The sequence below is a fragment of the Ovis aries genome, chromosome 13, assembly GCF_016772045.2.
Source record: "Ovis aries strain OAR_USU_Benz2616 breed Rambouillet chromosome 13, ARS-UI_Ramb_v3.0, whole genome shotgun sequence".
Taxonomy (NCBI): Eukaryota; Metazoa; Chordata; class Mammalia; order Artiodactyla; family Bovidae; genus Ovis; species Ovis aries.
In genome coordinates this window covers 52,457,049-52,465,329 of record NC_056066.1, presented here as the reverse complement: position 1 = coordinate 52,465,329, position 8,281 = coordinate 52,457,049, and positions in this window count along the sequence as shown.

Here is an 8,281-nt window from a genome sequence, read left to right as displayed (position 1 = left end):
GATTCCCAGCACCAGGGTGCTCTGTGGGCTGCCCCAAGCACAGCACAGCTGCCCCTGGACTTGTCTGTCCTATGGCCTCATCCGGACTTGAGGGCGTGGCCTCAGGCCCCTCCTCTCTGATTTGTCAGTTTATGGCTTTTCTCTTGAGGGACAGAACTGAAATCCTAGAGGGGAACCATATTCTAGTCCAGCAGTTCTCCAACATTTTGTCTCAGGACCTCTTTATACCCTTAAAAATTATTGAGAATTCCAAAGAGTGCTTGTTTATGTGGGTTATATTTCTGGATAGTTACGAAGTTGGAAATTAACACTGAGAAACTTATAAAATGTTTATTCATTAACTCATTTAAAAACTAAAAAGCTCATTGCATCTTAAGACAAATAACATGTATTTATGAAAAATATTTAAATTTTCAAAAACAAAAAATAATAAAAATAGCATTGTTTTACTCTTTTTGCAAATCTTTTTAAATAGAAGGCTCTATTCTCATATCTGCTTTTGCATTCAATTTTTTGCAATATCATGTAGCCTCTGGAAAACACTGTACACTCATGAGACAATGAGAGTGAAATAGGCCCCAGAAAGTTTTAATATTATGAAAATAGTTTTGAACACGCAGATTCACCAAAAGAGTCCTCAGAACCCTGGACATTCTTTTGAGAATAGCTGGTCTGAATTGTGTGTGCTTAGTCACTGAGTCGTCCAGCTCTTTGCAACCCCATGCATTATAGCCAGCCAGGCTCCTTTTCCATGGGGATTCTCCAGGCAAGAATTCTGGGCTATGTTGCCATGCTCTCCTCTAGGGGATCTTCCCAACCCAGGGATGGAAGCTAGGTTTCTCGCATTGCAGGCAGATTCTTTACTGATTGAGCCACCAGGGAAGCCCCTGAATAGAGTCTGAATAGAATTCCTCCAATTCTGTTCATTCAGGGAAGGTCTGAATAGAGTTCCTCCAATTTTAGGATGCATGCAAATCACCTGTCACAATGCAGATTCCGGGTCAGGGGTTCCAGGATAGGGCCCAGGAGCCTGCATTTCTAACCATCTCCCAGGTGATACTGATGCTGCTAGTCTGCAGACCACCTTCACAGATTCTCAGCTGTGCCTCTGCCACTCTCTGAGGCAGGGCCAGATAGTTGCCCTGAGTCCTGGAAAAGCCATGATGCCCTCCCAATATCTCTATAACTAAAACACAAGGAAATTTGAAATTAAACAAACCCAACAAAATTATTTTTCTCAAGGTGATCAGTTTGATTTTTTAAATTGTTAATGATTTTTTAAATTGCTTTTGGTGCTCACATTTTGCTGGTCTCAAGCATGTGGATAATCCATTATTGCTTAAAGGGCAGGAGCCCTGCCTAGACCTCTAGCTGCTTCGCTTCCTGGAGAAAGTTCTTCCCCATTCTCCAAGGCCCACCAAGAGGCCTCTGTTTTTCTGTACTACCACCACCAAAAGGACAGGGCTACGTAGCAGGACCTCCTTTCCACCAGATCTAGGGCTTGGTGCTGGGAGCAGGTAACTCCAAAGCCCTCAAGATGTTCTTCAGTCAAGGAGACTGAAACAGGAAGCACTCACAAATACCAGGAAAAATCGTATTATGTTTCTTTATAAGGACAAAAATACTGGAAACAAACTAAATCCCCATCGATTTGGGGAGGCTTAACTAAATTCTTTATACTCACGCAAGAGACACCACTGCTGATGATAGTGCGTGTGCAGTCCGTGATTTGAAAAGAAAGCCTCACGTGAGCATTTATACCGTTAAGCATAAAGCGCAGGCAACAAACAAGCTTCTCTGGACAATGGGGTTTATGTAAATTTATTTTACATATGTTGGAGGCAATATGCATGTATGCTTTCTTCTTCCTCTGTGTTGCTTGGATTTTCTATGAGTATAGTTTTCTTTCAGTTCAGTTCAGTTCAGTCGCTCAGTCATGTCCGACTCTTTGCGACCCCATGAATCATAGCACGCCAGGCCTCCCTGTCCATCACCATCTCCCAGAGTTCACCCAGACCCACGTCCATCGAGTCCGTGATGCCATCCAGCCATCTCATCCTGGGTCGTCCCCTTCTCCTCCTGCCCCTAATCTCTCTCAGCATCACAGTCTTTTCCAATGAGTCAACTCTTCGCATGAGGTGGCCAAAGTACTGGAGCTTCAGCTTTAGCATCATTCCTTCCAAAGAAATCCCAGGGCTGATCTCCTTCAGAATGGACTGGTTGGATCTCCTTGCAGTCCGAGGGACCCTCAAGAGTCTTCTCCAACACCACAGTTCAATCGCATCAATTCTTCGGCAATCAGCCTTCTTCACAGTCCAACTCTCACATCCATACATGACCACAGGAAAAACCATAGCCTTGACTAGACGGACCTTAGTCGGCAAAGTAATGTCTCTGCTTTTGAATATACTATCCAGGTTGGTCATAACTTTTCTTCCAAGGAGTAAGCGTCTTTTAATTTCATGGCTGCTGTCACCATCTGCAGTGATTTTGGAGCCCAAAAAAATAAAGTCTGACGCTGTTTCTACTGTTTCCCCATCTATTTCCCATGAAGTGATGGGACCAGATGCCATGATCTTCGTTTTCTGAATGTTGAGCTTTAAATTATTTTAAAGCATATTTGTTCCATAGCACAGATTTTAGCTTGTGAAATACCCACTATATGCTAGACACTGGAGTATCCTGAGTTTTCCCAGTCTTTGGCTCCTGTCTGCCATCTCTAGTCTGATCATTTACAATCAGAGAATGTTAGAACCAATAAGATCCAGCTCACACCCTTATTTCATAGATGAGGACACAGAGTCTCAGAGATGGTAAGTGACTTGCTATGGGCCACACAGCCAGTTTGGCCCAGAGATACAAAACCCAGTCTCCTGGCTCTCATCCCAGGGCTCTACTGCCAGGCTGCTTTCCCCTAAATCTAACAATGAATTGTTTGGGTTTGTTGAAGGTGTGATTTTGGAATGCCCTGTCATCTTCTGGAAGCCCCAGTCCAGGCAAGCAAACCCAAGATGAAAGATAAAAGGGCCCCGAGTGAGACTGTCATTAGCAGGGAGGAGTCTGACCCTATATAGGCAGAAGAACAGCTTCGGAGGGCCCAGGTCTGCCCAGCACCCAGGGCAGCAGGCTGCAGGGCATAAGAGAAGGAGCCAGGTGCCAGATGTCAGTAATTAAAGGCATGTGAGCCTGCAAAGAGCCCATAAAGATGTTTGGCCTGCATCAAACCAGCAGGCAGAACGCAACCACTTGGCCACTTTCTGTAAGAAAACCAACCACATCAAACACCTTGGGATTTTTATACACTTTCCCAAATGATGATCACACAAGCAACGGGGGAGCAAGGGTGCACGGCATAGACCACTGCCTGCCTGTCTGTGCCCATCTCAGGAAGTCTATTCCCTCCCACTTCCTCTTTCCTCCCTGACCCACCCTACTTGGCCTCTGATGGCCCCAGAGCCTCCTCTCAAGGCACTTCCAAACAAAGAGAAACTCCTCTCCCAGCTCCCCTGAAAATAAATTTCTCCCCATTTTATTCCACACAAGTCTAGAGTCTTTGGGCCCTAGAATCTTAGACTTTGAGCTAGAAATGCCTTTGAGAATACTTTAGCCAAGTCCTTTTTAGTTCACAGGGTGGGAAGACAGCATTCTCAGATGGAGAGGTCTTATCCAAGGTCATGGGGCACCTGCGGCTTTCAGGTCTCTAAGTTCCAGGCTGGAGCCAGCTCACAAAGATCAGTGAATTAGCCTTGCTTTGAACCAGAGGGCCTCTCCCCTCTTTATTATTCACTTCCTCCCAAAAGCCTAGGTTGACACCACTCCAGGCAGTTGGCTTGTCACAGGGAGGCCCTGCAAGGAGTCCAAAGGATAGAAGATCCCACAAGAACTCAGGCCAAGGGTCTCCTTTCAATCCCCAGAGTAGATTTAGCCCAGGCAGCATGATGTCCCCACCTCTGTTCTACAGAGCTCAGAGATCCCAACACTGAAGGGCCAGACAAGCTCAGGAATGGTTCAACTTCCAAAGTATGGGAGACTGTGAGAGCAGGGGACCAGTGAGCCAGGCTCTCTAAGCACCCAGGCCCTGCCCCAGAGTTTCCCCTCTCATTCCTTTAATCATCAGATAAAGAGAGGTTGCTGTCTTCATTTTACTAAGACTCGGGGGATCGCAGACCTCTGCAGGATCAGAGTGACCAGGGGCAGGAGCTGGCCTTCAAACTTGGGCCAGCTGGATCTAAAGTTTATTCCTCTGAACCTAAGGGCTCCTCTGTGGAGGCTGAGCCTACCGGTGGGAACGTGCAAGTGCGTAGGAGGGTGTGGCGTGGTGGGGGCACATCCCTGGGAGAGGAAGGTAGGTCACAGCTCTTGTAGACGCTTCTGGAGCCCACAAAAGAGAGAACTGTGTTTTCTAGAACCTTCTCTCCTCAACCAGGAGGGGAGAAAACCGCCCTGGACCGGATGCCATGAGGCCTGGCCCATTTCGGCTCTGCAACTGGTAGCCACGTACATTTAGGGCCCCTTCTCTGAGCCTCTGTTTTCTTGTAAGAACAGCAGACCATAAAACTTGTTCCCAGGCTTGTGGGATTGTTTCTCTCACAGTCTGGCTCTCAACTTTACATTTGGAAGCCTCTTAGCTGCAGCCCCTCCCACACTGGACAAATTCTAGGTGCAAACCAAGGCAATTACTGGGTGATTAGGTGCCTCATAGGTGTCACGGCTGGGGTAGCAGGGCCACGCCTCCTTCTGAATTCTGACTGTCCTGTCTAGGAGTGTCCCAACACTTGCCTTGTTAATGTGGGTCTGGTTGGCTGCTCAAAAACGCTGTCCTGACGGTTCACGCACCACCAAGCAGAGGAAGCAAGGAGCTGGGCAGCCCTGTCATGGCAGGTGAGTGGGCAGGGCCTGGGGGCCTGGGGGCCTTGGAGCACCAGGCCCATGAGAGGAACTTTGGGAAGCAGGTGTTTTTGGAAAGACACTTGGATCACTGCTTCTTAGCACCATGGTGCTGGCCAGTCTATGAGCTATTCCCTCATGTTCATAAGGATGTAGAGGCCCAGAGACAGTAAGAGTCTGCCCCAACCACCCAGCAAGCAAGTCCTTCCTGAACTGGGGCCAGGCCTCCCTAACACATGCTGTGGGACTGACTGGAGGAGGGGGAGCAGAAGGGGAAGTGTAGAAGGTCTGAAATATTCTCACACTCTGTGTACCTTACAAGGATCCAGAAGCATGTCTGGGCAGAGCTGGGGGTTGCGGGCTGGGTGAGGAGAGTGAGGCACCCATGGGCTGCATCCTCTTCTAATCCCCACTCCAGAGAGCTGAGGGTAAGTGCAGCTCTAGCCAAGGTGAAAAGAGCAATATGAGTGTGAACAAGAGAATTTGCCCTTGGTGCCTCCACTTTTCTCATCTGTAAAATGGGTATTATAATTCAGATCATCTCACAGGCCTGCAGGGAGAAACTGATGAGACCAAGTATTCACAGCCCCAGCAGTATCTCATGTAGGGCCTTGTCAACATAACACTCAGAACATGTGCCTCCCCCTGGGGCTCCAATACAGGGAGAGGCAGATTCCCCACCTTCCCCAGGAATACGTCTTTTAGTTAATAATTGCTTTGTACCTACTCTGTGCTGGGAGCTGGGCTCCAGTGATGAGCAGGTCAGCGGAAGCAGGGAGCCTATTTTCACAGGTTTTTAAAAGATGTTTCTATGTTTCTATTTTCGATTGTCCAGTATTATGTAACAATTATATGAATCAAATCCTGTTTACTCTTTGACTTTCAAGGCTGGTATTTTAATTTCCTTATCATATTTGAAATTCCTCTTCTTATTGTCGCCTGGCAATTGGGAACATTACTGGCATCCTGGGCCCTTCTGGCTCTTGGGAAGGTCTGCTGTCTGATGACCAGGGCTTGCTACCCCAGGCTTCAGTTTCAAGAGCTGGGGCAGCTTCTCCCTCTAGTCCTGGATGAGAGATACTGGTTTTGCTTCCTTCAGGATGTATATTTTGGGACTCACCTAGAGGTCCCTCTTCCCTCAGTATTTAGCATACTATCAGCCTTAAATCTGGCCAAGTTTAATTGCTGAGAAAGAATCCTTCTATGAGCAAAGTTGGGGACTGGGGGCTCCATGTCAGGTCATTACTAACTTGCTAGGTGATCATTCCTCTCTCTGAACCTCAGTTTCTCCACCTGTAAAATATCAAGGTTTGATCCATCATGCCTAGTGTATAAGTTGACTAGTAGGTTGAATTCAGTTTCCCAATCTTTTGGGTCCTTCTGGCTTCTTGGAAACCTGCTCCTGAGAGCGATAGACCAAGCCTACTATGCAATCTGCGTGTGAAAGACTGAGATCTCAGACCCTGGATCTAAAGTCTGTGGCCTGCAGGCCTCTCCTCCTCTCACCCTCCTTCATACTGTCCCTGACAGACATCTCTAGCTGATGCCAGAGCTCTTCCCTACAAGAGCCTGGATGTGGCCCCAGAATTCTCAACATAGTTCTTCAGGTGGTCCCTACCGGTTGATTAGCAAATGAAATCGGACCCTTTTTGTCCTTGTTGAATTACAACAATCTTTCAGCTCAGAGATTCTAAGGATAGTCTATGTGAGATTGTCTGTCTGGGACACTGGCTTGGAGTTGATGGGCCACTGCCTACTGATGAGAGAGAGGTCAGCAGCTTCTGAGGTCAGCAACTCCTCATTCCCTTAGTGTGAAGGTCAGGCACCCATAATGCACAGTAAGGATAGAGTCATAATGGGACCCATTAAAAACCAATTATGTGGAGGCCAGAGTCTGGGAAATGGTGCTGGCTTTAGCAGAGACTGCTGGGTTCGGTCCCACTGGGTTCCATCCCCTGGCTGGAGCAGAGATCCAGGGAGCAGAGCATCATCAGCTGCTTGGTGTCGCCCAAGGGAAAGAGGAAAAACAGCTGGAGTGAGCTAGGGCTGTGGTTGGCAGGCAGTCCTCTGTACAAAGACCCTTCTCTCTAAGTGGAACTCTTTCTTAGGCCAGCTGGTGAGCAAGTGGGCTGGGGAGCAGAAGGCGAGGTTGTCAGGGGAGGGAGTGGTAGGTATGCCTTGAATGCCAGCGTAATGGTTGTGGGTTCGATGGCTCTTGAGCAGGGGAAGTGACATGCTGATCCCCATGCAATAGGGAAATCCCTTCTCGCACTGACCCTCAATTTCTCCATAGTAATGGGTTGGGTCAAACAGTTGAAAATGTTCTCAGGTTCTTGGGGCCATGAAGTAATTTAAGCAAGAGGTGAAGAGGGAACAAAAAGAAAAACAATGTGTGTAGGAATTGGGAGAAGAGGGCCAAAGTGGTGGGGGAGAAAGGAAGAGGTGATGATATAAAACCCCATCTACAGATCTCGAAACTGTGAACCAAGCACTGTGCTAAGTACCTTATAAGTGAGGAGACCACTCACCTGGCTGAAGCTTGTTGTCCTAGGGTGTTTATTAATGGGTTCTCCTTTCACTCTCAGAATTTACAGACTTAGGTAATGCATTTCCCCATTACCCTATTTAATCATATCCTCCCCCAAAATCCTTTGAGGGAAGTATTGTTACTGGCACTTTTCAGGTAAGGAAATCTACTTCAGAAAGCGAAAGTGAGGTCGCTCAGTCGTGTCCGACTCTTTGCAATCCCATGGACTATAGCCCACCAGGCTCCTCCGTCCATGAGATTCTCCAGACAAGGATACTGGAGTGGGTTGCCATTTCCTTCTCCAGAGGATCTTCCTGACCCAGGGATTGAACCCAGGTCTCCCGCATTGTGGGCAGATGCTTTAACCTCTGAGCCACCACTGCTTGCCAAGTGAAAGTAGTGAAGTCGCTCAGTCATGTCCAACTCTTTGCGACCCTACGGACTGTAGCCTACCAGGCTCCTCAGTCCATGGAATTTTCCAGGCAAGAGTACTGGAGTGGGTTGCCATTTCCTTCTCCAGGGGATCTTCCCAACCCAGGGATGGAACCCAGGTCTCCCGCACTGCAGGCCAAATGCTTTACTGTCTGAGCCACCAGGGAAGCCACTTCAGAAAGGTCTACTAATTTATCCAGAGTCACCTAGCCAATAAGTGAAAGATTCAGAATTGCGCTGATTATCAGAACCCTGGGATGGCAGCCAGGAGACCCTGTGCAAATATAACAATAATAATATGATTAATAACATGCACATTTACTGAGCACCTCATGTGTGCTTTTCTAATTATTCTGTGTGAATTATTTCATTTAATCCTCACCACCCAAGGAGGCAGCTATTATCACCACCATTTTCATCTGGAAACTGAAGTTC